This window comes from Zootermopsis nevadensis, unplaced genomic scaffold (assembly GCF_977971745.1).
Source record: "Zootermopsis nevadensis isolate Lab colony 2312 unplaced genomic scaffold, Znev_1.0 Znev_ptg000008l, whole genome shotgun sequence".
Taxonomy (NCBI): domain Eukaryota; kingdom Metazoa; phylum Arthropoda; class Insecta; order Blattodea; family Termopsidae; genus Zootermopsis; species Zootermopsis nevadensis.
In genome coordinates, this window is record NW_028259140.1 from 11,408,853 (window position 1) to 11,436,709 (window position 27,857).

Sequence of the window (27,857 nt, forward strand, 5' to 3'; positions counted from 1 at the left end):
GCTCTGTCAGAGGTGGCTCTGGGGTGCACTTGCCCTCGTATCCGTTGATAATGGAGCTAAGCGGTCGGAGCTTGAAGCCGAGAAACCTTTGAGCTTTGCCTCTACATCATGGGTCGTAGTTCGCATGCACATAGGCAACTGTGACAGAAAAGTGAGTAAATTATATAAGCAATACGTAGCTATGTACTAAGCTGTGAAAGGTGCATGTAGGCGAACCAAACTACATGAACAAGTCTCATATTAATAGAATCGGAACTGGCTCAAATAAAGCCACACTTGCTGAATTTCGTGTCGAAATCTGGGGGTTTTGCTAATGGCGAGTTAGCTAGTCGGTTACATCAGCACTCGGGAAGTCGATGAGTGAGTTGTTTAGATAATCTCCTCTAGTCACTTGTTCCGAGAACGAAGTGCGTACTGACAGGTTTGCTGAAAATGGACTCCCTTCTGTGTTACATCCACCTTTCGTCTTCTGAGAAATAATATCTTCAATTGCAAAAATTAAAATTTAAGATATATACAGTGCATAAGTGTACACGCCACCTCAAAGAATATCTGGCTTGTTAAGGAGAAACCAAGTAATTGTGCCCTGCAACACGTCCGTCTGTCTGCCTGCCTGTGCTCGTATTTCGACTCGACAGCTGCTGGAAGGATTCATGTTATGCCTCTGGAAGTTGTTACGAAGTCATACGTTTCATAACGTAGTGGACACACGAACTTCTGAGGTGACATCGACACTAGCGTCGCTTAATACAGGATCAAGAAGTATTCGAAGGATAAGTTATAGGATTCCCATCTATGTTACCGTAATTCTGTGAACGGTGTAATAGAGCAACATGTCAATATTTTGATGGCTTTTGATTGTACTAATTCCTGGTATGCTTACAACTGTAGTTTTATTATTGTTGTTTTAATATTATCGCAGAATGATCGCTATCTGACGTCATTGCCCAGTGGTTGCAGGATAGGTGTTTGATTCTCGTTTCTAGCTTTGAGGCAATCTGTATCCGTACCACGTCCAGAATAGGAGTGGATAGATAGGCCTGTCTTCTGTACCATCTGTCCTCCTCGCCATAATGTCGGGACAAGAATTAAGGCCCACCCAGTCTCATGTCTAATTGTCGCCAGGGTTCTTCAGTCGACGGCAATGCGGCCGGAGCTTGAAACTAACCACCCACCTCTATTTAATGTCGGTTTTAAAAGTGCGGGGAGCTTTACTCATACATTGCGTGATGAGCATCTCTCTACTTAACCTTTATCACCTCCAGAATGGCATTAGGTCTAATCCACTCAGAAGTTCAGTGGTGTTAAAAGATTCCGAAGTTTAAACTGACTATTCATATCCATGTAGTAACGTGTTCGTGAATAAGTGGTGTTTTCTCTACATAGTACTAAAACATCTTTTTTATATCAGTTTTTATTCCTTTATATTTTAATGTTCTACTAATTATTTCAGAAATTCCTTTAGTTACCAAACTCTGTAATAATATTTAATTGCATCTCATAGCCCTGTTTTGATCAACAGGATGTTCCTTGTATGATCTGAGGTTTTCACAGCGGTGAGTAAGAAGATTTCTGTCTTCTGGGTTGCTGCGCTGTGTAGTCTGGTCAGAGGTCATACTGCCTCTGTCAATTGACACATTCATCGCCCTGATGACGGAGGCAGTATGACCTCTGACCAGACTACACAGCGCAGCAACCCAGAAGACAGAAATCTTCAGGATGTTCCTTGTTGGGATCGTTTGAAAGTCTTGTAATCAAATATGAAGCACAGTGTTTGGAGATTCTTAGCTTGGTATCTGAGTCCTGGAGGGGCCCACGTTCTCTGCCACTCTCCAACAGTGAAACAGGTTTCGTAGTCTCTAGGGTGGCTCATGGTGGACACTGATTGATGACTGGTTGCAAAAGCTGCAGGAACTTTGCATGCTGTGGGAACTGTAATCATGTAGCGAAATTTAGATTCATGAGATGGGACACTGACTTAACTTTGCTTTCATGTCTTCTGAGTCATTAACGATTAGATGAATTCGGATGTAAATGTAAAGGATGAATGGTTGGGCCGGGTGTCCACTGGGTGATTGGATTTTCTTATAGAAAAATGCATACATTTTCATTAAATGAGTTTCTTATTTTTTATTCTGCACGAACTTGATGGATGGATGGATGGATGTGTAATTTGGCAAAAGCAAAGCATGGATTTTTGCGGCTTTTGATGGATGCAGGAACAAATCGAAAGTACCTCGAAGCTGTGGAGGTAGGCCCACTTGTATTTGACGTAGACGTTAAATTATTAAGTATCTGCCAGTATCCTTACTGATTTATTTAAACGATGCAGGCTTATGTGTTATTAATATTTTAAAAAGCCGTCGTAAGCTGTGTTTCACATTTTAGCTGTATTAATTCTTCACCAGCCACTAAAGTTATTTGATGTGGGGCACTGCTTTGTGCTTAGTATCTTAATGTTTATAATTTACTCATATTGTCATACATGAATAAAGACGTGTTTAAGATTTAGTGCAAATGTTTACTGGTAAGAGACAGAAACTTTTTAATCACTGCGATAGAGAATATTCTCCCATTGACCTTGGAAATATCTGTGATGACATAAAGCTTAGTTTTGCAGATGACTCTTCTGGGTTATTGCATTAGGTATTCTGACAGAAATTAACCGACGTTTCAAAAGTACTACTTCTTGTTTGTATCTCTAGACCCAGTAAAAAGTGCCATAACGAGAAGCTTAGAAAGAAATGTGATAATTTATTTGATTTAGTAATGTGACAGTTGTGACAATAGTCAGAACTCTATAACAACTCATTTGATTTGTCCTACTGCAGAAGAAACGCGTAGAATAAGGTCATAAAACAAGAACAAATAAAAATAACAAATGTAAAATGTTAATGTGCTAACATAAAGGCGCAACGTACTTATTGCTGGAAAAAGCTTTCTTGAAAACCGAATGTTTCTGAGTAATTTGTGCCTACAAAAGAAATGTAGACCCAGTTCTTGCTGAAGGTGTCTGTTGCACGTAAGCCCAATATTAGTAGCTGAAACGCAAGCATTGGACCCTTAGTGTCGTTCAGTACACCTGTAAATGTATGAACGTGTATTAGTACAATAGGTTGTCCGTCTCTATGAAACATTCATGACACATTTAGTATTTCCTGCCTGAAGATGACCTGGTATGGTTGAAGCATGTCATAGAGGAAATTTTTATTAAGGTAACTCTCTCGTAATAAAGATGTGTATGTAGACTGTTTTGCAGTAAGTTTTGGAAACACATCCAGCTGAGGGACTTACATTTTACTTTCCATATATAATGAAAGAGGTAACTTACATAGATCTATAACTCACTTACGGAACCCGAAGGTTCATCACCGAATTAACCAAAGCCCTCCACCGGACCCTGTCCTGGGCCAACAAAATCAAAACATGGTCTTGCCAAAGATTCCGTCCGGTTCCGAGGCTTTTTGATTATATTTTTCGTAACAATGCTGGTTTTTTTTGCGGTGAAAGTTGTTAGCTTCACGCCCAACCCCCCAAGCTGGAGGACTACCCCTCGTCAGCTGTACGCGACTGTTTATTCAATATATTCGCAGCTAACCTTCATAAATGGAGCCTGTTACTTCATCCGCAACCTGAGTATCCGCCATGACTTGGGGACAGGAACCCACCAAACATGGTACACAGATCTATATTCAGTATCATCTGTGCAGGCCCATTTGTGGAAATGTGTAGTTTCAAGAAAAGAATTTTGTGGCAAAGAGGCGTTTTTATAGACAAGCTATTTGAACCACCACACGGACTTTCCACCTTTTTCATATTCTCACGTCGTTGCTTGGCCACCCCGCCTATAAGTTATGGATGTGGAGTTGTTTGCTATTTAGTTTTCGAACACACATGCATTTCGTATTTCAACGCATTCAGACGTCAGTGTGGGCCAAGGCACTGCGTGGGATTTAGTTACGATCATACTTTGGACCCTGGGTTGCATCTGTATCACGCATTCAAGTCACCATCTGGCTCTTGTCAATTATTACTCAGTAAATGGAAATAGGCCAAGAAGACATGAATAGGATTATTGTCAGTGAATAACGAAAGCCCTTTGAGTGCTTGCTTTGCAAAAATATAAAATAGGTCGCAGAATGATCTTATACCTCGTCGCACAATCTCACAACAAGATGAATACGTTATTAACGTATGAACTTATTTATAAATAAATAGGAACTTCACTTTTCAATCACATTAGTGGTTTACCAACATGTTAGATCGATTTGGCTCAAACTCAGCTGTACTTGATATGTTGACACCCGTTGCAAAGTTAGTATAAGAAAAATATTTTAAATTATCCCTTTAAAGCACAGTGGTAACTATATGTACCACCTTCTTGATCATTTAGTAACTCTGCATTTTTCCCAGATATTGTATTTTTTACCCTCATATGATTCTCAAGTTAAACGTAGATTATATTTCTGAATGCTCAGTCAGTATAGCGACTAGCTACGGGCTGGAAGACGGGTTCGATCCCCGACGGGGGCAGAGGATTTTTTCTGTGGGGCCCACCCAGCCTCTTATCTAATGGGTATCTTGGTCCTTTATCGGGGGTAAAGCGCGGCCGGGGCGTGATACTGACCACTCACCTCCATCTAGTGCAGAGGTCAAGAATGAGTAGGAGCTATACCACCTCACCCCCCAAGCGACGTACATGGTGTATAGCGGGACTGCTTTCCTTTTCTTATATTTCTGAACAGCATTAACTAATATCTGTATACTGTCGAATTCGTTAATAACGAGCACTAGAAAATCATGCGCCAGTTATTTTTGTAGAATAATAAGCTACATTGCGTTAGCCACACGAAATATAAGCGGTTTCTTTTTGTCAAACGATAAATACGCTAATTAACAGTGACAATTCTTTTAAATAATGAACTGTAACACGGTTCTTACCTTTTGGTAAACACGTTGTATCACCGCTGCAAGAGAATTTTGATTATCTGTAGGAAGCTTTTTGTTTTTCGGGGAACCAAATGACCAAAAGACAGGCCTGAATGTAGCCTATAAAGTAACGAACACAAAACCTGGGTGTGGGTAGACTAGCCTGATGATGGTTGTCTTCTGGGTTGTTGCACCTTGTAGTCTGGTAGAAGTTTGCCAGACTACAACCCTGAAGATAGCCGTCTTCGGACTCACCTCCGTGAAAACCTCAAATCCTACTGACTCTAGCCTATAAGTGTTTCAACGGGTATGGTACTTATTACACTGTGAATATTTCCATGTTTCAATCACGTAATATCCTTTTAATGTCACTTAACTTAAAGTCTTAGACGAGATTTTGTATGTATCTTATGAATTCTGTGATATGCTAATAGCATTGTGCAGCAACTGTTAAAACAGAAAGATTCTACAGATTATATTAAAAAAAACTATAGGGAACTCTAGATGCACTTCTGCATGTTGCAGTAGAAGTGAAAATCCGGTTATCATAAATATTAACAGGAGATTATACAGAGTGACCAACCAAGAATTATAATTTCATAATCGTTGGTTTTATTCACAGTTACCAGTTAATCACCCTACCCTATTACCACGGCACACATACTGCGTCATAGGCATATTTAGTATAACCTTAAAGCTCGCCTTAATGAGACTCTGAACTTTTATGTTTTTATTTTTGTTCTCCCAGCGCTGATATCATACTCATCTTATCTGCTTTTCCAGGTGCCACCGGTTGCTGCAGGTGAGGGACACGCCACATCATGTAAGTCAGTTTGCTTCTCTTACGAAGAACTTCATTGTATCATCCTGTCAGTAAATGACATAAGGTAGATTTAAATTCAATACTTACTCAGAAGCGTTTTACCTGCGGTTCATTGCCCCCTTTAAACTCGTGGCTTATCACTGCCCACGTAATTAATTTCCTTTGAAAGGTTTTATGTGAAGCATCAAACAAACTGAGTTTTCGTATTGCTCATTGATGTTAAGCCCTTAAGACTTCCGAAAATCACATCATGTCCTGTGTACGAGACGTAGCCTCGTACTAAATATATCGACAGAATTCCACTTTCAAATCCTATACATTCGAGCAAAATCGGGTACATGATTTGTAATATTCTGCGTGAGTTGATTAGACGCTTTAGAACAGTCATGGTTTTTCCATTCATGCTGATGAAGCCACTGACGTCATCGGTATTTATGATTTACTTGCAATTGTGAGGCATAGTTTAAGCTATAGGCCTATAACAATCAACGTATAGAGGAAATGCTTATGGACAAAGTGTTGCTTGATCTCTAAATAACTTGTACATGGCTTAAAAGGGTTTAGTCGGAAATGAGTTGATATTTGCACAGATGGTCCACGGTCGATGGCTGAGAAAACCCATGTGTTAGCCATTGCGCCAGAATGCGCTAGTAGACGCATCATCATTCACACACTCCACACCCAACACTACTATTTTAATATTATATTCTCTCTTTACCTAAGTCTCAAGTGATCTCTTTATTTTGTTGAGTCCAAAAATTCTTCTCTGCAGCTTGCGGCTTGTCGGTCTTGATGGTTATTTGACTAAGGTTACTTTACGACAAGCAAAGTTATTGTAATGTTAATCAGATTTAAATTTCTTAAAGTATTTCTATTTGTATTCTTGACATAATAATAACATTTATCGGTTAACAAGGCTCCATGGAAGACAGGCGTGCTTGGAAAAGTGCTTATTTAAAGGAATCAATAGCCAGTCTATTCCAAGCAAATATCAGAGACGATAACTTGATAAATAACTGTAATAGGTGTTGCAAGAAAGTTTATTTGTTATTTTATTTCTTATTTTTGCGATGCGGTGAGACTGTATCTGGAACCGGGGCTCTAACGGGTTATTGCATGGAAGTCACCAAAAGATTATAACATTACGCACAGAATAAATTTACGAACACATGAGTAACTAAAAGTGTCAAAGAAATTAAAGTCTGAGTTTCTTAATACTAGAATGAGCTTTAGTCTTGTAAACCCGAGTTCTTACGACTGAGAAGTGCCAGAAAGCGAAATTTGAGCCATGCTGGAGATGTCTTGCTGCGTCAATACCATAAGCAGATTCACGTCTAGCCAACGATCTGACCTTGTAGTGACGATGTGCAGTTAACGAGTGAGTAGTCTTTGTTTAACGTTCCAGAAACAGTTATTATTACAGTTTGGAGAACAAATGAACGTCTAATTATAGCTTTAAAAATGATGGCAGGAGATACACGACGATATGATAAGAGGTGGTTAACCAGTTAACCCTCTGAAGCCGAAATACGTGTAAATAATATTTAAGAATTCCGTTTGTACCGCAAAGAAAACACAGCTCTTGACCATCACAAATACTTTCTAATGCTGTTTAAGGAAATAATCACTTTGCGGTGAGAATGATAAGAAAGAGTTATTGAATAAGTGGGACACTGGATTTCAATATTTCTAAAATACATTTCCTTTATTGCTAGTGAAGAAGTGTCGTTAAATGAATTACAGATAAAATAAATTGAATTGTAAAAGGTTTGTAATGACTATACTTAATCCCACTGACAAATTGTATAATTGTTTGGAATCACGTGATGCGGGGTAGCTTCTGTGCTGGTAGGCGTACATGCAGTGTTCATTCATCTTTAGGAACGGTTCGAAAGAAATATTCATATAACTGCGCATTTAAATATTGGTACTTCATGAGATTCCACTTTCAATAGCAACTCCAATAATTACTTTGACCGTTCCCGTAAGACACTGAAAGCTCTGTTTGCTTGTAATTGTGTTTCTTGGAACTGATTTATTTATTTATTTATCTTGTAAATATATTTCACTGTTTAAAAAATGTAAAACGGCTTCTCGCAATAATCAGCCTATTGCGTTTTACAAAAGTAACGCTTCAAAGAGTGAGGATATTTGGCGACTGTACTGGAGGCACGGCCTTTCACTGATCACTGAGTCCGTTGTCGCGTTTTCTAGTCTTGGCGGCACAGCTACCAAATATCCTGACCGTATTATAGCATGAGACTTCTTCATACAGCTTGCACGAAGAATTTTGATTTAACAGATCCTGAAGTGGACTTCTGTGTCATTCGAAAACCACGTGACCCATGTAGGTCTGCTTGAACCGGAGCGTTGTTAAGTGACGCCACCGGCTTGTAAAATTGATTCTGTCCCAGGAGGTATTACTAGATTACTTGAATGGGCTACTTTTTTGGGTCTCACATCATCTCTTCTCGTTGCTACAAGATGATTCAAATCCTGGTGCATTTAAAAGACAGGAAATGCGAGCAAGACACGTTTAATCATGGCAAGTTGATACAATTCACTGTTCCCGCCAATGTCCTCTCATTTCCTCACTCAAACTGTAATAATGTAGGTGTAATAGATAAATAGTTACTTCCTAAAATAAATTACTTATTTATTACACAAGTTTGCTTATTTGAGTAAACCTGTTTACAGAGATAATATTATCTTATCTAATTCAGAAGATAGTCTACAAAGACAGATATTGACTGAAGCAGGTTACATAAAACAATTTTAAATGGTAATATCATCCACTGGCAGCCTCTGACATTGTCTTGTTAAAATTTCGAATTGTGCTAACTCAAGTACAAGTCAGTCAGTTGATCCCAAAGCTGAGACTGAAGTCTGAACGAGAGGAAATTTTGAACACATTGTCTTCACCGTGTGTTTTAAAGTACAGCTTCAGCACTGAAATGCATTATTCTGCCGCGTTGTCTGCTTTAACGCAATGATTGAAATTACGACCAACTTTTCAAGTATTTCAGGCCTCTAGATCTTCTAACTGCCTGGTTTATAGATGAGTAATCGAAAACGTTCAGCTGTTTGATAAATATAATTAATTTCTTTAATAAAGACGGTTACAAACATCGCCTTTTGATTGGGTTCAGTACATTGTGAAATGACAAGCCATCAACTGTAGGGGTGACGGAGTGTTGAGCTGGATTTTCAGGCTTAAGTATGACTGTAAGTTGATAGACGTGGAAAATTAGTAGGGATGGGTTCCGTAACTAGTCTTGGTGTGGAGTCGTAGAGACAGATTACTGCCCGTGATCAGAATAGAAGTCCGGTCATCTAACCCAGAAGTATTCAACCTTTTTTGTTCGCGTACCCCCAGATATGATTTCTCTTTAACTTTGTACCCCCAAAGTTGTTGGTGTATAATTCAAGTTATACATAGTATATAATCTACATCTAAAATAAATTAAATAAATTACATTACTGATTATTCAGTGTTTATCATAAAATAATATTTTTTTTTAAATTTCACGTACCCCAGGTTGAATACTACTGATCTAACCCATAACCGATCAGTTTAGGCTACTGACTCAACTCTGCCGTCTTCAGGGTAAGTATTGTTAATTGTTAATATGGGCACTTTTGTGAAACGGTGGGTGTTGATATTCAGGCATTTGGGAAGGGAACAATGGCTGCCCCTGAAGCCTCCATAGCTGACAGCGAGATGTCTGTGAGTGACTATTGAAAAACAAAACACAAAACAAATCCGTCTGTTCTGCTTTCAGATACGTTAGATTGTAATTAATGGTTGATCTGTTTATGGCCTTTGTTTTATTTACGCGTACAGTTTTGTCATGAGTATTGAAAAGGACACATTGAACAGGAATATGTGTTCTGTCGTTGCAGTTTTGCCCACGGAAGAGAGAAAATAAACCTCCTGGCTAACGCGAACCACATCCCACAATGCCTAAATACTATCATCTGGTTCAGTTTACCTATAGAACTCGAGTGCAGTCAGAAAATGTTGGTTGCAGGAAGGCCGAAATCAGTCGTGTATACATCCTGTGTGTTGCAAGAAATGCTTTTAGGACTGTTAGCTCCTCCCCTTTCCGCCTGATGGGGCGGAAATATTTGAACCTGCTGATAGGGCTATCTAGGGACAAGGGAATCTAGCAGGGATTGTGTGATACTGCGGCCCAGACGCTGGTACTGGTTCGGACCGAGGGCGACCTCCTTATTGGTCAGGACACGAGATGGCCCCTTTCGACGGTGGCAAGTCCTCCGACCCTGCAGACAATACAAGCGTTTTTTGGAGGATTCGGCTAGCAGGGCGGGAGGTAGGACAGGAAATGGTGACAGCCATGCCAGCGTGGCTTCTCAGCTCATATATTTGGACCAGGCAGATGAGATTATAAGGTTCTCAAAGCGACGATTGTGAAGAATGCTGTCTTTTGTGATGTTGAGCCCTGTAGTCTGTGCTGCCTCCGCTATCAGGGTTCATTGCCAGACTACAGGGCGTATCATCCCAGAAGGCAAAGATGTTCAGCTGTGGAATTAGTCTTGGTGCCCTAAGGGAAGACAAGTGTTTGAGAACAAAGTGTAAGGAAAATCTGGACTTACGAGAGATGAAGTAAGTAAGGAATGTAATGTAATACGTATCGGAAGGCTAAGTATTTATTTATAAAGTTATGAAGGATTCTGCGACATGTTGAGCATGAATTTCGGGTGGGAAACAAGAACTGCTTACAAAATTCTGTTAACGAAGCATTTTTGAAGTATGAGGGAGATGAGGGTATATTATTAAAATGGCTGTTACCGAAATATATTGTGATGTGTCTAATTTTGAGGTGAGATAAATTATTTGAAGACAGAATGATAAATCAAAATTTCGGTCAGAGAATGGTACAGATTGGAGATGCTTAATTTAAAATTTTGTCTATTTTTCACTTCATAATAATCACAGAAATAAGCAGACTGGGTTCAGCAAAACATCATCATGACGAGGAAATATTTTGAAAAGAAATATAACATGGAAAACGAAGCGTAGCGATAGCAACCTAGCAAGTCAACGTAGCGGTCGAATGGTTAGCACTCCTGCTTCTTATTCGGGAAGTTCGGGGTTTGAATATTGTCCTAGAGACCGACTAACCAGACTGAGTCAATGACCGAAAAAGTGCTTTAAATTATGTTACGATCGATTCCTTTCAAATCCTTTCATTGCATTATTCGGTAAATATCTGTTTTTCGACGCTGTATCATATGATCAATTAAACGCAATAAAAGGTAGGCCTAAGTAAATGTTATGAACTATGTAATTTACTGGATAAATATTTTATTCCATTTTTATATGTACGTACGCCGTGTAGAAAGGTATTTGAATAAAAGGCAGTAATACCGCTTAGTAGGTCTAATTTCGTTAAGTGCTCGTGGATCTCCCCCCTATAATTCTTGAAGTAATTGGCAGACATTTATAAAACTTGATAGGCATAAACAAATTTTGATGAAATATGATACTGGAGATGTTTGCGAAAAAATATCGACCAGTTTCAACTTTAATTTATACTGACATTTTTATCGACAGCTTTAAGTAATAGCATTAACGTACTGCTGTCATTTGAGGTTATGACATTTAAAGAAGATCTCTTGTCGCCACGGCATGGAACGTCCTCGCTTGCAGATGGGCCATAAGATGTAGCACAGCCGAGGATATATATTGAATAAGTAGTCTCGGACAGCCGACAGGAGGCGGTCCTGCAGTTGAGGATTCGGTAGTTGCGTAACAACTTCATGCAAAGTGTTGCACGGGGCCCTCAGACTTCGACCAATGACCTAAAAACGGAAGATGGAATTGACATTGGAAATTTGTAATGCCGGGAGTTATAGAACGTCAACTGGTGTGTGTCTGAATGTTCTGATAGTTATTTCAGTAGGTTCACAAGCGTAGAAGGGGCGATATTTTTAAATAGATTATTTGGAACGAAAGTTTCCTCGAAAATGCTAATGATACGGGATTAGAGAAATAAAATTTGCAACATAAAAAGTACAGTTGTCGCCAGTACTATGTTTCCCTTAGGAGAATTAATTAATAAACTTAGGTGTCTTTTAATGTAAGTACACAGTCAGACTAATCACGTCCCGTTAGGCACAAGACGACAATCGACCATTAGCTACTTAATGTCTGATCTGATGGCTGTAAAACCTCGGGAAAGGCTCTGCGTTATAGGAAAAGTGACATAAGTGTTTAATGTGGAGAGAATTATTACCAATAAATTACAAAATGTGGAATTTAAGGAGAAGTGAGACTGTCTGGTCAAAATCTTAAGCACGTTTTCAGCTTTAAAAAGTTGAATGACGATACAACTACCTATCAACGGGGATTAGGAAAAAATTATGGTTAATGTCAAAATACTGCTTGGTGAGAGTGGACGCCATTATGAGTTAAAGTAGCATAAACTATGATTTGAGAAAGATTGCTATACAAATTATCGAATACAAAGGGAAAAGATAAATTTCAGTGGTTGCAATTATCCAAGCCAAATTAACGATACAATTTGAACAATGTAAGACGTGAAATTAGCAGAACTTTTAGGATCTGTTAATAGAAGACAATTTCTGAATATTGGCATTAATGAGACTGAAGCAAAGAGTAGACCCTCAGAACAAAAATATTAGAGATCCCTACGGAGACATAAATAAATAAATAAATAAAAGAAGGATTTCAGAACGAGAAGAATCTGAGTTAGTGGTGAGGAATGGCCTTATTTTGAACGAGCGTGAGAATTGTTATTAGGTTAAAGATGTTAGCCAGAGGATCTGAGGTTTTCATGGTGGTGAGTCCGAAGATGTTTATCTTCTGGTTTGTTGCGCAGTTTAGTCTGGTAGAAGTTTACCGACGTTTCAGAGGTCCTTGCTGCCTCCATCATCAGGGTCCAGCTACACGGCGCAACAGTCGTATTCAGACTCATAGCCGTGTTAACCTCCTCAGATCCTACAGCGGGAGGTCTGAGATTTAGATGTCGGCAAGGGGAATTATTCTGACATTTTTATGGGTTTTTTCAGTCCCACTAGGTAGCTAGTTCCCAAGTAGGCCTATTTCCTTAAAGTTATGCCAAACCACGTTCGTTCATGTTATTTTTCCCGTTCATTTTTCGTTAATTTGATGATACCATTATTCGACTTTACAGGCCTAGGCCTGTAGTCTGAGGTACTCGAAGTATCTTTAGGTAAACGGTGAATTTTTCAAAACTCTGCTGCCATCTAGGACCAGTGTCCGTGTGTTGGCGCCCACATTCTGAGGCCATTTGGGACGGTCCCAGACTTTGCTCTTGAATCGTACGGGCGTGTAATTCGCGTATGAACTGAATCATGATCGATTAAGCGCTGGAGTTGTAGTGGTAAGCCTGTTTTTGTTACTATTTGCAGCCGAGTGACGACTGATAAGTTATCAGTGGTTGGGTCTCCAACAGTAAGCATTTACAGAGATTTCTGTCTTCTGGCATTTTGATTCGTGTAATCTGATAAATATTGACCTACATTTTAGACGTGCTTACTGCCTCTATCATCAGAGCGATTCCCCATTAAGCGAGCAGCCTACTAGAATATTCATTTCTAATTAAATGTGACAGGAGACATAGACGTTGTTTACCTGAAGATTATTATTAACTCCATGAAGCTCAATATATTTCCCGCATTCTACAGATCCCAAATATTTGTTACTATGCCCGTAAGAGCCCGCCACTTCTCTTTATCCAAGATGGGCCCTTGTCTCACACTCTGTATCTTTCAGACACTGGTACATTTTAATATTATCCTTCAATCTACATTCATGCCTCCGAAGCAGTCCCTTACCTTCGGCACTTCAGAGTGAAATTCTGAAGGCCAGTGTATTTTAACCTCCTCCATGCATGCTACATGCCCACCCATCTCATTCTACTTGATTTTATCTCCATAGGCAGGCCCATTTGACTAGGAGCAGGGCGACAGTCTGTGAACAGCCTCACATTATGCGATTTTCATAAGCCCTGAACTACTTCTTCCCTCTTATAAATAAGTTTTTTGTCCTCAGGAAATTGTTCCCTTGCGGTCTCAACAATATTCTTTCCTGACGGTGAAAACTGACATTAGAAATATTTTCACATACACGTAATTGCATTATAACGTCACAAATACGAAATTTAACGCAGGAGCTTACCTACTAACCCAGGATGATATTTGCATGGGATGTATTTCAATATTTGCAAAATATAGGCCTGCAAGCACGCATTCATACACTGAGAATATATATATATATATATATATATATATATATATATATATATGATATTAAATGGTCTGGCAAGAGGAGTAATTAATAGCTTGTCGAGGATTTAGGCCTAATTTAAAATTATTGTTAAAACAAATTCTCAGATTCCCAGGACAATTATATGCCTATTAATTTCTTGGTCATAGAATCGTTCTTTCACAGGCTAAATTTAGTCGACAGAATCACTTTGCTTCATAACATGAGTTCACTTTCTCTAAATATGCCCAAAATCACTGGGATGGAGGTTAGTACAGATTTTATAATATAAACTTAAAAAATGGAATAAGAAATTCAAATTACATAAACATGTAGGCCTACGTTCATAAACGTTTCTCCATATGTTCTAGGCCTACTATATAAAAATAAGAACAGAGTCGGATATCAGTTGTCCTATGAAACGAGTTTGGCCTATTTTATGCCAATGACACAGTATTTAAATTTGTAGGGAGCTTATTTTAGGCTTATTGTTAGAATAGTTAGGCCTGGTATAGTTTTCTACGGAATTTAAACAGATACTTAAAGTGAAACGTGTTATCTTTTCTCGGGGTAGGAAAAAAATTCTAGAATATTTATTTGAGATTCGTCAAATTCAAATTAATATGCATACTATTATCAGCCATCTTATCAGCTAAAATTCTGTCATTTCCATACAATAAATAACAAAAACAGAATGCTACTGTGGTGACTGAAGAAGCTTTAACTGCATGCCTAATGCAGGTCCATTTCAAAATGATAATTAAATGTTCCTAACCTAACAAGATATTAATCAATTCACGTGTCTTCTGAAGTTATAGACCTGTATATCTCTCGTGAATTTCATGTAGTTGAGTACTATATTTAAAATATGCTTGAATCAGAAGTCTGAAGAATGATATATTTGGATGACGAGGTTAACTTGCTTATTGAACAACACTAAGAGAAAGTGATTCGTGAGAATTTATTCTCTTAACACATTGAAGTTATTTATATTAACAAGAAGTTTGAGTACAACTGACCTTGTACAGTGGCAGGGTGAAATTTTAATAACCTTTTTACAAATTCGAATGATAATGTCTTTCTCGGAGTTTCCAAACTAACAGCGGGACTGATTAGGTGGCAGGCGGCTGACGAAGGCAGTTACTCGCGCATTCTAGCGGGAAACCGCCTGAGCATTTTTCTACTTCACTCTGTGGACACGATTTGCGTGTAATAAGCAACATTCCATTGTTTTCATCTTTCTCAATCTAGAGGGGGACGTTTGAAAGTTTTGAGTTCCCACACCCAACACCAAAGAACTTTTTCTTTCATTCCTGGCTACCGTGCATCCTTCAATTTTTTTATTTTATTTTTTAGTTGTTTTTTCCCCCTTTCGTTGTATGGTTGGGTTCGAAAATGAAACTCCACCCATGGCCATGTGTCTGAAGCTCCACCCCCGCTAGTGCTTTAAGGCAGCTGGAAGCCACGCCTACTCTCCTTTGCGGGGTGGAGCTTGAAACGGTGGGAATAGTTCAGTCGTTGTCCGCCAGGGCGACGCTGCTATCGTTGCGCGCTTCTTTGACTGTTTTTTTAACGAACCATCTCTTTGCGCCGACGCCGAGCGCTGCGAGCCGAGTACGAAGCCATCCCGTCTCGCGGAAGGACGTGTAGACTGCTGCTTTGTATTTTGGTTCGTGTTGTGCAGTTTTTTTTTTGTTTCTTTCTGAGTGCTCATAAGTTCAGGACCAGTACCGCATTTGACGGTTGAACACGCAGACGACGGTTGGCTTTCTCACGTAGTTTCGTGTGTCTGTTTCAATAAGTAAATGTGCATGAGATTTGGTGTACCGAAACTGGTGCTCAGGAGTCCAACGCAGTTTGTGAGTTATGCTACAATGAAGATAAAGGTGGTTGTTTTTTTTTTAGTGAAAAGGAAAAAAATGAATTAGGCAGTGAGGTATTTTACATGGAACAGAACATAAGGCTGTGTTGTGTGTGGTAGCACGATGTTTAAAAATTAATAAAGTATTAAATCGCTGTTCAGTCTGGAAGTTTGGGGGTCAAAATTAGTTTAAAAAGATGGCGGACCCGAAGATAAGTGAAGGCGGGAAAATGTATACTGGAGTAATTATAATGAGTGACGTGTTTTAGCATCTCGGGAAGGTCCAAAGTCTCAGGAAGATGATTTTCAAAGATGCTGAATTTTGGTAAGTGATGTCTCTTTTCGTTTTGTGGCCGAACGGAGGCGCTACAAGCAGGCCCAAGTATTGATCTCGTCCTCCCCTCCCCCGACCCTTCCCCCCCGCCCCACGCACAATTGCCTGTATGAGCTCACATCGGCTTTAACGTAGAGAGATTCTTCTTGATCGTATTTAATTAGGTGTACGAAGAACTAAATTAGGTAATTAATACTACTGATCCTAGTGTGGACTGTAGCGCGAATACTGCTCTGAGTTTACAACACCGAAGGACATTTGTCCACAAGTAATGTAGGAAGCATTGTTTTTCGCTTTTGTGATTGCAAAATTCGTGGAAGTTTGTGCGGAAGGCCTTCCGCTGTGATACAAGGACAAAATGGCGATAAAGGACAGGAGTTTTTGGCAGTGCGGAATGCAGTTGGGTATCATAACTCCGTGAGAACGAAACTAAATCTGTAAGGACGCAGTGTGGGGAAATGATTCATTGAACACAAAGCGTATGATCATTGTTATTGGGCGATATTAGGAATTGCAAGATAAATGTGGGTCAGACGACACATCCAGGTTTTATGGCATGAAAGTTGTTTTGGATGCAGTCTTTGAACTCGGAATATGAGATGTCGCCTTAAGGCAATGTTTTTGAGGGATTTTACGTTTGATCGACCGTTCTTATGCAGTCTTTGCACATTACACAAATAGAATGAATATCTGTTTGTTTTCATTTCTCAAACATGCTGATTGGCAGACGCACGTAACTAAGTCGAAAACTAGTCGGACGGATTTAATTTTAATCTGTATTGCTACTTTAACTGGTAAAAAGTAGTTTGTAGTTAAAAAAAGGAGATGTAATCTCAGTAACATACTTTTTTTCTTACTAATTTTAAATCTTTTTAGTGATTTCTGGAAGAAACTCCTTTCTGCGCCTCGTAAACAGTTAATTGACCAGATGGGACTTGATACGGAAAACAAGGCTATCGTTATTACATTGGCGTTGATGTAATCGCAAAAAGAAATCTTTATTGTTATAATGGAGATTTTATATCAGAATTACAGAGGTACTGGCGAACACTACGGAAAAGAACGGTTTTTACCAAATAACGAAGGAGTTCTTCGGTTTCTCTGCCATCCAGGCTATAATTCTTGTTACCCACTCGAATTCCACATTCCTGTGTTCTTTTGTTTTATTTCGTCTGCCGGACTGACGTGGACCGGCAAATGTTCGTATAATTTTAACAGCTCTTGATTTTGATGAAATACTCTCGGGCTCTCGAATTTGTTACCAGTGTCGTGGTCGTAGTTGAAGGGAGATAGGAAGGCGCCGGTTTCAAAATGGAAGTTTTTCAGAAAGGAATGTGGACAGATTTGAATGTGACCGTTTCGACATGAAATTAAGTTTACGGCCGGTTTGTGTGCGTTATTTGGGCTCCCAATGACTTTCATTCGACCACCAATATAGGATTCTGAATCTGACAGTTGGTGGACGAGAAGAGAAATGTTCGGCCAAAACATTAACGTTTTATTACGTTTTATTACACCGGTGAAGAAGGGTAGTTTTTAAAACAAATGAAATGAGGTAACAAAAGCAACGAGACATTCAACTCACTGAATTTAGATAATTCTTATAGGAAACGTTGAAATTTGGGAAATTTTCATGGAAGGAGATTTTCTTTTAAACCACCTTATGTTTGGTGCCTAGTTTAACAATGATATTTCAACTGTAGAGGTTATATGGTGTTGAATGGTTGTATAAGCAGTGACGTGAACATATTACGAGAGGAAGTGATCTTGGTCTGACCCTAAATTTATTCATAGGATGTGATAGAGATCTACGGAAAGATTTCGTTAGGAAAAGTAGCATTCAGATCGAAGAAAAATTATTAATACGGAGCCTTAATTAACTGCTTATGGCATTGTGTTCATAATTAGGCTATTCCACAATAAGTTTTCATAAAAAGATAATTTTTCATTATGTGTGTCAATCGTAACTTATCAGTCTGCAAAGAGCTGGAAAAGATTAGCCAAAAGTGTCAATTGATGATAAAGCAGCAAAGATTTACAGGGATAAAGACGATCAATTACTTTTAGCGTGTGGGTCAGTATGAATTTCATTGTAAGCGATCTTGGCTTTTTCTCTTCAAGAAATTGAGAATTATGTGGATGACCGGTCGATAGACTCGAACATGGGCGAGACTACCGCAAAGCTGGCTCGCTCGGGGAACACCGGTGCTGACGGCTGTCACCGCATCGATTGCCGCTTTTCCAAATTCTAGCGGCACAGCCTCCAAGTATCGTCACTATATTTTTAAATAATTTGTTCAGTGGAAGCATCGGTACACTTCCGAGGGTCAGACTAGTGACTAGATGTCAGTTCTTCGTTGTCAGATCGAAGAGATTTTTCGTGTTGTAACCAAAAAAAATGTTGACCGTTTTCGTAGTCGTGTAGACACTGAGTTTTCACGAGATAGTAGGCTCTCTTCATGCGTGGTCATGCTGTGTGAATGTAGTGTTAAATTACATATCAGACGCAATATCTCCACCGACTTTTATTAAATTTGGTATGCATGTCCAAATACAGAATAATGAAACATGTTATTTGCTGAATGCGAGAGTGTCGTACTTTTTATCTAACAATTTGTATTATAGCAGCACCAGGTTAGGGCTCCCAAAATTTGTGAAAGGTTTCCCAAAAATCTTATTTTCTCTAGCACGTAGTGTGTGGCACGTTCAGGATACAAGCTTACGCGATTCAGCTGTTCATGAAATGACAATTTTTTCTTTTACAGGTAATTTTTTTTAAAAACATTTTCTCAGAAGAAGCTTTCATTTTATATCAGCCATTTTCATGGCGGTGATTTTAACCAGTGATCTCCTCCTTAAACATGAATCTGGTATAGATTTATAAAGTGGCCTGTATTTTATGAATGTACACGAGGTTGTAAGAATTTCTAGGAAGACGTGTTCAGTTGTAGAGGATCGTGTTTCGGTGTCCATATTTTGAAAGACTTACGGAAGGCGTTTAGCCATGAGATTCTCGCTAGTATGTCCACTCTGTTACCTCTCTGAAAGTCGTCACGTTGTCTGGAATGGACCCCCGGTTGCCGCAGGATTAGGCCTACTCTGGTTGCCATGTCTGAAGCTGAAAGCCGAACGCCTGACCTACTTCAGCGTGCTGTAAAGTATAGGTTCAATTAAAATCGTCGGAACCACGGCAGAAAACGTTGTTTCGAAGATCTGTCTTAATTTGATCTTTGTCTTCCCCAATAACTCGTTTTTCATTGCACAGATAATAGAGAAAGCAAGCGCCTCTGAAACGTCGGAAAAATTCTACCAGACTGCACACCACTTGGTTTTCTTGGGGGGGGGTCCTTATTTTCATTGTAAATAGTGATTGTTTCCTCAGACGGTATCAACAAGATTTTTGTTTGTAATGGTGAATTGTGGTGTTTTCTTTGAGGTACGGACTGAGTTCTTAAATGTTGTTTAGACGAGCTGTAGCTTCAAAGGTTAAATATATGCTGTCCTGTTCATATAATATGCGTTTTTACTCTTAGGTTAAGAACTGAACTGTTGAAGCTCTGGATTATCGCCTAGTGGAAGGAGTTGGCCTCGTAACTTGGTCGAATTCGATGTGTGAGATGTTTTTATAAGCGATTTTTTTCGAAGCCAATCCAAAAAAATTGTGTTTGTGCCGCTCGGACCGGAATACAGTCGGGCTGTGGTTGTTTCTTTGTAACATTAGTTGTTATTGTATTATTTTCGTACTTTTCACCGGTTTTCGCCGTCGTCATCTTTACAACTCAACGTTGCCGTCATCCCCTAGGCAAAATGTAGTCCAGGTCTGGGTGGACTATTTTCTGTGGAATCTGGTAGAACCTGTACCGGTAGTTGCCTAACAAATTGTATCTAATTTATATCGGACTAAACATAAAAACCGGAATATATTTAGATAGGCCGGTATCAGTTAATGATGTATAGACTGGAAAATGGTGAAAAGAAATTTAAGCGTCATTAAAAGGTCGCTTTGTGTTTTGTGCCGGGGGTCTCGTCCTTTGTGGTTTGTTCACTGCCTGGTTATGTTTGCTCCAGCCTCATGTCTTTTCCTGTTAGAGCCAAAGATTCTTCTCAGACTCGTATTTTAAAACACCTTCAGTGCATGTTTCGTTCTTAACGAGAGACCAAGTTTCACACCCATACGAAAGATAAAATTAGGCCTATAGTTGTGTAGATAAATCTAAGCTTCTGCGCTCTTGTCAGCTTTCTAACGGGCCTGTTCACGGTGGTTCCTTTTTGATGTACATAGGACACATTCTCTGCTCAGTTTACCCCCCCCCCCCCCCTTCAATCTCCAAACACCCATTTTCCACCATCCTATACCCCATAATTGTTAAGTTATAATTTAGGCGCTCGTCTGTAGGCTGTGCCGTGTGATACAAATTTTGTCCTGTGCGCTTGGTAAGCGAAGAGATTCATGTGAGGTAAGGTCGTACGATTTTGATATTTTGTTAATATTTTTGGTTCTGACACCACAAAAGGAATTTTTCCATTAAAACGAGCGTACCATGTTGAATTCCACTTATTTTAGGAAACCAATGTCTCTTGTGTTTAACACATTTTCACCCAAAGTCAAATTCGTTCAGTTCATTGTTTACTTTTCTCAGGATTAGGCTCGATCTCTCGAATGATTTCTTCCTGCTCGTCGCTGTGGAACGATTTGCAGTTTTCTGTCGCTTTGCCATTCTGCTCAGTTTCATGCAGTAAAAAACAGTATCTGGTGCGTACTTTTTGTTGGGAACGATGTCTTCTGGCAAGGAGCTTATCTCTGAGCACATTAACCCATTAACACTTGATCTCACATTTGCTGATTTACTTTTATTCATGTGAAAAATGAAAGGAAATCAGAATGTTGTGTTAGGTTATGTTCAGTTAGGTTAGGTTAAGTTCAAGTTCAGTGTTTCTGTGATACTGTGCCTTGTTGGACTACTTTTATTGAGTCCAAGGGCTGTAACATAAGCTTCCTGTGATGAAGTAATTCTGTCAGCAATATTTTGTTATATTTTCAGAATCTGATAGCTTCATGGTTACCTAACACTGGTGGCACTTTGCGTCCACATTTACATTTCAGAAAGTGTTTTAACCAATCCAGAAATAAATCTTCCTTGAGTCACCCAGAACCGCGCATTACAACAATATTACCCCGGAAGGAATTAATTTAAAAAACAAAACTGGACATCTGTTGTTTTTAGAAAATTCAGAATGTTTGTTTTATTTACTTAGAATATCATTTGTTGATTAATTTCGTAGCGATTGCATTATTCTGCAACAATTAATGGAATTCTTCAAAAATATTTTATCTACGATACATTTTTATTGATAAACAGTTGTTAAAATATATTCAAAGCTACTTAACGAAAGTTTAATGAAAGAAATTAAGTCTCATTTTTTTACAGAAATTGTTTCTAGTGACAATTGCACCGATTTTGTGATCAGAGCTGTTCTTAACGATTGTTTTAAATTTAATTCTTAGAAGAATTCGGCGGAGAAAAATGAGCGCGCTTCTAGTCACCTGCACATGTTTCATGATTTCCTCTAGTCACTCCCGAATCTAGTTGTGCATAAAAATTTGTTTCGTAAGGTTTATCCATCTGATGTTATTGACACCTGTCTTATAAGACACTAATGTCATGTGCATGAACAGGGATCTCTCTCCCTGATGATGGAGGCAGCATGGACCTTTGAAACGTCGATAAACTTCTACCAGACTACACGGCAGTTACAAACATGGCTTGTCGCTGAATTGACTGAATTATTTTCTATACGTCAGAGATATGTGCCCGTTAGAAAGAGGTTTGTTGTAGACGGAAATTTGTAACGATTTTCGGCATGCGATTTCCTTTTTATGTTTCTGCATTTAGAGGCCAGCGTAGGTCTAATTATATTCTTTAAAAAAAAACAATTGTAGGTCTAATAGGCCTGTAGGTTTCCAGATAATTTGCCATTCATAATCCCAGAGGTTCCCCATGTCACTAATTTTGTGACGTTGAAAATACCGAAGTACTTTTATGATTTATCACTGAAACAAATTTTATTTACTTAAATAAAATACTTCATACTAAGTAGTAGATATATTTTGCTTGCTGGCAGTATCTGCGTTCATTTCATTTTGTGACTACGCGAGTTGAAACTAACGCCATGGGTAGAGTGTATTTTGAGAACCTAATAGTTGCTCAGCTGTTCCCACCTCAGGAATTGTAACGTTTACCATATCCTTTGGGCATTTTCCATGATGTAGGCCTCTTTAACGCCAAGCTGCGTATTCGATAGGGCTGGTGGTCCAGACTTTTCTTTCCATTGGGTCCAAGGTCCAAGAAACCCCTCGTGGCACTATTTTTTTTTAAAAAAAGAACTTTCGTTATCTTTAACAATACTTATCCTGAAAACACAAACTACCATACTATACATGCTGTAATATAAATTTTATTGAAATGTGCACATATTACTGCAATGTTTAATATTTTTTGAAAGTTGTTTCTGCAACTGCTTGTATCTGACCCAACTTTTACCTGGAAGAACCTACTTTTTACGGCAGCATTTTAAAGTCAGTGGCATAAAGCAGCAGACGAGATAATAATGACGATTTATTTCAAATTATTCCGAGTAAAATCAAATAAACGGGCTTGCGGTAAATAATAGCAAATTAACAGAAACTTTCACGGGCTTAATTTCAAGTGGTCTTGGGACTAACGTGGTCCGCGGGCCGCCAGTTTGACGACTTTGGCATAAGGACAGAAACGATCTCCTTCGTAGTGTGAAAAAATACCTGCACTGTTGAATCAGCCATTTATCTGTGTTATTCGGAGATCATTCAAATATGATCCTAGGGTATTGACGTAACACATCTCGTGACGTCACCTACCATTTTTCTGACACTTCTGCATAACCTATGAAGTTAATCAGGAAATGAAATGATTCAATTCCTATTATCCCATATAGTGTAGCCTGTGTTCCATTGTGATGAAGATTGTATATACAGGGTGATTCAAAAGGTTAGGGCCAAACTGAAGGAGCGTATAGAGGGACTCATCGAATAGGAATCCATGTCCTCCGAAGTTATCCTGAGTCAGTCGAGGCCATTGAAGGTAGGGAAGTCTGTTGTAACTTTGGTTTGTAAGATTGCTAATGTAATCCTTGTAAATTAATAAAAAAAAAAGTTAGTAGGAGAATAGCAAAGTACGATTATTTCAGTGGTATGTTATCAGACTTCCCTACCTTCAATGGCCTCGACTGACTCAGGATAACTTCAAGGACATGGATTCCTATTCGATGAGTTCCTCTATACGCTCCTTCAGTTTGGCCCTAACTTTTTGAACCACCCTGTATGTGTATATATATAAAGTGGCTCTTTCGCGATATTTATTTTATTCACACATATGTAAGGAACAGAGTTGTGTTTACGGTGGATGATTGTTTGTTCGAACCCTCAGAAATGTCTGGTAAAATACAACAAAATGATTCTTCATTACAAAATGCTGTTACAAAATAAGTCTTATGTGTCAAATTTTGATCTGTTTACTCACAGCGTAGCCGATTTGTGAATTAGTGCGGTAATACGTTTTAATACATTTTAATCCATTTACTTCCACTTCATTTTGAAATTAATCTTTAATTGTCCTTTATGAATAGCGAAAAACAAAAATCTGTTTGTTTTGCTACAAAATTGACATTTTCTTCAGTTTTATTTGTGTCTGTATGTCATACATTGGGCTGTAAATCTGCACACAAATTATTTCGGAAATAAATCTTGGTTAATGAGTAAGTCGCCTTATGTGGGCTGTTTTAAGTCGCGTCCGGTTGTGGGGTAACCTGGTTGGGAAGGTGGGGGGGGGGGGGCTCTAGACGAGCTGTCCTCATTGTTCTCCCTTGGATGGAGGTTTCCCTGCTGTCAAGAACTGACAGCTTGTCCTTTGTCAAGGACCTGTATTGGATCTGATCAGACTATTGCACCTTTGCGGATATTTCTAATGTACAAAAACTGTGGTCATATTCAGACCTCAGGTAACACAGTAAAACGATAACTCGTGGTTTAATCTAAGCCAGTATGTGTGTGGAATGAGTTTTAATCTCATCAAAGGACTCCGTAGACCACAAGCAGCCCGCGGTCCATCGTGTGTTCAAACTTTAATTGTTTCCTATTGCTGTTAATTACAGGCGGACAGGCGTAGATGAAGTTTCATAACAAGAGATACGATAAAACCTCCACTTCAGTGCTTTAGAACTGTGAATTTGTCTGAAATGATTAAAAAACTAGCCTGGGTGTCGGTTTGCTGTTTTAACTCCATCGTCTTTCATGAAAAATTAACGTTGTTAAACAAGTAATGAAATTTGCTGTTGTTGGAACGCCAAGTTGAGCAACTTTCACTAAATGCGCCATAGGGTGTTACTCAGTGCCATTTCAGTTCGTTTCACAAGGATTCATTTTAAAATTATTCTCCCGTCTACGCGTTATATAACCTTCTGGGCTTCCAAAACATTTGTATAGACCCACATGTTCTCCGTACCTCGCTTGCCCTATGTTTTTTTGCTTTTATATGCACTGGGAAACAAAAAAGTGTGACTCGCTTTATTGCGGTGGTCTGGAACCCAGCCCGCCATATCTCCGAGGTATCCTGTATAATGTTCTTCATTCTGTAGGCTTTTTTATTACTCGTTCGACACACGTTCAAAGAAACAAGAATAGCATACCAAAGTTTGATTTGGAGACTTTGTGTAAAGGGACGACGCGTTCGGATTCCTTACAGTTGTAACCACGTGGACGGATACTGAGAGCGCTTTCAGTGACATCTTGTGTAGGGAATAAAATATATTTCAAGATCCTAAGAACGAACGACGGTGGATTCTTCCGAGGTATTTCTTGAACTTCGTGGTTTTATGATACATTTGAAGACTACGTGATATGTTATGGTTTTCGTCCTTAGAGCTAGCAGTGAACGGCGACAAGACTATTGTCGTGTGCTGGGTGTCATGTTTTCTAGGCCAAGGCCTTGCGTTTTCTGTTGGCTTAAGCAGGACAAAGCGTTGGTTGTGGTTCGTTTCATTGCCAGCGCGCACTTAGCCTACATCATTATTATTTGCGACGACACTGTCTGCGAACCTTCCACGATTCGGTGGTGTGAAAACTAGTGAGAAATTGTTCAAAGGGAATTTGTGCCACGGATATAAGCCGGTAATCTGCGTGAACGCCCTCATGTGTGGTGCAAAAAAAACGCACTTCGGCGTGCTTTAAAATTAGGATTGTTACTCCCTCATTGTCGTGTCAGGGAAAAGAATTGTAGTTGCAGTTTTGCATTGCAAATGTTGTGTGCTAATGCTCCATGTAACGTGCAATTAGTAACCACAGCTTGTGTATAGTGCACGGCAAAACTACGTCCGTGAACGCTGTCTCTGGTTCTTAGGAAGTTATTTTGAAGTTATAAACTGGATTGAAGTGGCTCAGGATGAGATCCAATGGGGTTACCTAGCCTTTTAGTGTCGAGTTGGTGACGAACCTTCAGATGCCAATGCGAAGTTAAGTGGATTGTCTATTGAATGCAGGAAGGAGGCTGTTACCACAAAATTTGTTACTTAAATCACGTTTTCAGCGTGAAGTATGATATTTGCTGCTCTGTGCATTGGGTATTGTCCTACATTCTTTCCTTTATGAGCCCAACAGGAGGCCCGCGGGTGTCTTTGGCTCACGAGGCCTAACAAAGAACTGTCAGCAGCTGACAGAATTAGTGAGTTGGCACGTGTTGACAGATGACGTGACTAGGAGAGTGGGCATAGTTTTGTGTCAAACAGCGTTGGGATTCAGTTTGGTTTATGGATGCAGTAAGAATTTTAAAAGCCCGGTGGTTTTGAAATATTCTAGAGCAGAGAACTAACACTAATTTTAAACCAAATTGTATAAACTCCTAATTAACATTTACACAAACTGCTGTAACAAGCTTATGGAAAGGGTAGTAAGCACAACTCTTGATTTCTGTTTGGATTCAGCAAGAAGACGTAAGTTTATACTATGCATGTGGTAACTAAAAATAACCGATCCAAATGTGGAAGTCATTGAAATGGTGACATAGATTGTTGATTGACTGTTTTGGAGAAATGGATACGAGTTGTCACTTATTTTGACCAAAGCCTGTTTGAAAATATTTCATTAAGGAATTTGCTCCGATGTGTAAGCAAGATTGTTTGAGGAACGAGATGTTTTGAGATAAATAGCGACTGGTGACGAGACTTGAGTCTTTCATTACAACCCAGGAACAAAGAAACATACTCTTAAAGTACACAGATCCAACGAGACGAAAAGGGTGTCAATATTACAATCAAGGTCAAAACCACGATGGTATGCTCGTTTGTGTCGAAGAATTTATGTCAAAGCCAACCAAGATTTCTGCCCTCCTAGTCTGGAAAGTTTACAAAAACGCATTACACGTAAAGTATCGAATCTTTTTTGCTTCACTGTATTTGGCTTCCTCACGTGTCGGTTTCCTTGTAGCAAAATAAATTCAGACGCTCGGATGTCAGGAATTGAACATCCACCCAATTTGGTCTCGTGTGACGTTCTCACGTTACCGAGAATGTGAAGGTCTCGTTTGGAATATCTTTCTGCGCGTTGCTACCCTATTGGTCCTGCTAACTTGTCGGAAAACGTTTCCCAGGCGCGGTGGGAACTTGTCGTGCGCGTAAGAACCCAGGGGTTGGGCGTGGTGGCATTACAGGCTCTGTCCATGTTTAAGAGATTCAGCGCCGCTATTCAGTTGAAAGTCTGAGTAGTCCTATCCCTGTGACTTCACTCACTATTGATTTTAATTGACAATTAGCCGGTTCGAATCTTCGTCTGGGGCTGCTGTTATGGCTGAGGACTCTTTAGTGAAGGCAAAGGGGAGAAAAGGTGGAGGGTTTTTTTACAGACCACAGTTGCTTCCTCCCAAATATCTCTTACTTTATCATGAAACAACCGAGAAAGCTACAAGAAAACAAAATTGTATAAAATGATTTCACATTTTCAATGTGTTTCTTGATGGTGGAACTTTGTTACCGACGTTTCGAAGATGCGCCTGTTAAAAGTTTTATTTTATGACTCACTATCCATTGAACTTACTAAACAGAGCATTTTCCACCGACATGTGAACGTAAAATGTAAATAGGCCTTTTAGCAGAGACCGTTGAATAATCACCGCCTTGAAGATGGAATCAGTGAGGATCTTCGAAAACGTCGGAAGTGCATCCTGTCTATATTTACATAGTGCCACAAACCAGAAATAAGACTCACAAGATAAAAGTTGTTTGCACGTTATGAAGTCTTGTAGCAATACGTTCTCTGTTTCTCTTTCTCTCTGTGGCTTCTGCTCTGCCAACGAACTGAACTGCGAGGCGTACTGACGGAAACTGTGGGAAGTAGAATCACGGTTTGGCTGATAGACTGGCTTTAGTCATTGCAGGAAGAAGTAGCTAGCGCGTCCTCACGAGTGGGCGAATTCCTTCCTCGCCGTCAACGTGCGAATGCTTTGTGACTCGAAAATTCAGGTATCCTTGAAGAAGGTGTAGTCGATGTAAATCTGGGCAATTGTCGCCCTGATGATGGACAACAGAGAGTAGACTGATTTGAGTGACACTT

The 27,857-nt window shown here is 39.3% G+C and overlaps 2 long non-coding RNA genes across 4 annotated transcripts in view; one reads left to right on the forward strand and one right to left on the reverse strand.

Annotated features, from left to right (window-relative positions):
* LOC110830188 (uncharacterized) overlaps window positions 1-27,857 on the forward strand; it is a 296,733-nt gene that overhangs the window by 211,583 nt on the left and 57,293 nt on the right. The window contains exon 5 of one of the 3 annotated variants that reach the window (XR_015534155.1): window positions 5,713-5,738. This is a non-coding gene — a long non-coding RNA (uncharacterized LOC110830188). Of the gene's footprint in view, window positions 1-5,712; window positions 5,753-27,857 lie in introns of those variants that run through there. The other 2 variants (XR_015534157.1, XR_015534156.1) reach the window with 2 other exon arrangements.
* Window positions 11,245-15,116, reverse strand: LOC147874463 (uncharacterized). Its single transcript, XR_015534165.1, has 2 exons — window positions 15,047-15,116; window positions 11,245-11,578 (listed from the first exon to the last, which is right to left on the reverse strand). It is a non-coding gene; the product is annotated as an uncharacterized LOC147874463 (long non-coding RNA).